The sequence below is a fragment of the Octodon degus genome, unplaced genomic scaffold (genome assembly GCF_000260255.1).
Source record: "Octodon degus isolate 3935 unplaced genomic scaffold, OctDeg1.0 scaffold00017, whole genome shotgun sequence".
NCBI classification, from domain to species: domain Eukaryota; kingdom Metazoa; phylum Chordata; class Mammalia; order Rodentia; family Octodontidae; genus Octodon; species Octodon degus.
This window is the reverse complement of record NW_004524593.1, coordinates 9464709-9466983: the sequence shown is the minus strand read 5'-3', so window position 1 is coordinate 9466983 and position 2275 is coordinate 9464709.

Sequence of the window (2275 nt, the reverse complement as noted above, 5' to 3'; positions counted from 1 at the left end):
TTCTGCATTTTAGCTATTATAATAATGTTGCTATGAATATGGGGAAACATCTCTGTAAGATCTTGCTTTTAATTTTTTGAATATATATCTAGAAGTGAGATTTCTAGATAACATTTTGAGTTTCTTGAGGAACTGCAATACTGTTTTCAATAGTGGTTATACTATTTTATATTTCTACCAACAATGATCAAAGGCTCCAGTTCTACAAACTCTAGCCAGCACCTGCCGCTTTTCTTTAAAATATATATAGTTGCCATTCTAATGAATATGAGATGGTTTTCACTGTAGGTTTGAGCTGGTTTGAGCTACACATCCCTAAAGATCAATATTATTGAGCATCTTCTAATGTACTGACTGGCCATTTGTATACCACCTTTGGAAAAATGTCTGCACAAGTCATACATCTTTTTGGGGGGTCAGATATTTTTGTTTAGGAGTTCTCTGCATATTCTAGTATTGACCCCTTATTTGCAAAGCTCTTTTCAAATTTTGTGTGTTGTCTTTTTACTCTATTAACACTGTCTTTTAATGCACAAACTTCTTAAATTTTCACAAACTTGTGTATTTTTTTATCTGTACTTCTGATGTTTTTATTTAAGATATCACTATCAAAGCCATGAAGCTTTGGATGTTTTTATCTAAGAATTGGAAAGTATGATGTCTTACATTTAGATCTTTAACATTTTGAGTTGATTTGTACATGTAGTATTCAATAAGGGTCCAATTTAATTCACTTAACATATGACTATCCAGTTTCCTAGCACTGCTTGTTGAAAAGATTTGCTTTCTCCACTGAGTGATTCTGGCACTCCTGTAGAAAATAATTTGACCAACTGTTTAAGGCATTATTTCTGGACTCTATTCCATGACATTGGTCTATGTATCTGTCTGTAAAGAGTAGAGAGTAAAATAGAATAAAGCAGTGTCCTAATTATTGTAGCTTTGTAGTAAATTTCAAAATGTATTAAAAAGAGGAATTTATCACAAAAATTTACTTTAAAAATACTATAAAAATAAAGTATAAGTTTTGTTCTTTCCCAAAATTATTTTAGTTATTCAGGGACCCTTGAGAATCATAGGTTGGGTTTTCCTATTTCAAAACAACAAAACAAACAAAAAACCCTGTCATTAAGAGTTTAATACAGATTACACTGAAAATGTATATGGCACTATATAAGTGCTGACATCCTAAAATATTAAACTTTTAAATCATGGATATGGCATAATTTTCCATTCATTCATGTACACTTAATTTCTTTCAGCAATATCATGCAGTTTTCATTCGGCAACACCTCGACTTTTTTGATTAAAGTAATTTTTAAATATTTCTATACCACACTAAATAAAATTATCTTCATAATTTCCATTTTAGATCACTCTTTTGTGGAAATTAGGATTTTTCTATGTAAAATAGCATTCATTATCTATGAACAGATTATCTTACTTCTCCTTTCCCATATGTACGTGTATGCTTTTTTTTTCTTATTACATACCTAGGCACAATTTCTAAAACTATATTATGCTGAAGTAGTTTCCTTATATTACTAGTCTCTTGAGTGCTTTTATCATGTGTCAAATTTTATTAAATTCTTTTCTGCATCAATTCAGATGATCATGTGCTTTTTTTCTACATTCTGTTAATGTGCCTTATAACTAATTTTCATATGTTGAATTATCCTTGCATTCAGAAATAAATCCCATCTGGTTGTGATGTATAATCTTTTTGTTATGCTGATAAATTTGGACTGTGAGGATTCTGCTGATGATTTTTATATCATTGTTTATATGGGATATCAGTAGTCAGGTATTGCTTGCCAAAGACAATGAGTATGGAAAAATTATCTTCTTTTCTATATTTTAGAGAATTTTTTGAACATCTTATATTAGTTCTCTAAATGTTTGATAGAATTATCAAATGTCTTAGGGACATTTTTGATTACTGACTCCATACTAGTCACAGGTCTATTGAGATTTTTCTATTTCTTCTTGTTCAGTCTTGATAAATTTTTTTTCGTGAAATCTATCATCTAGGTTATTCAATTTCTTAGCACACAATTGTTCAAGTAGCAGTAATGTTCCTGTTTTCATTTCTGATTTTTCAGTAATTTGAGTCTTGTCTTATTCTTAGTCGATCTAGCTAAAAGTTTGGCAATTCTATTGATCTTTACAAATATCCAACATTTGGTTTCAATGACATTTTTTATTTCATTCAATATTGCCCTAATTCTTATTATTTCTCTCCCTTGCTACCTTTGAGTTTATTTATTTTTTTCTA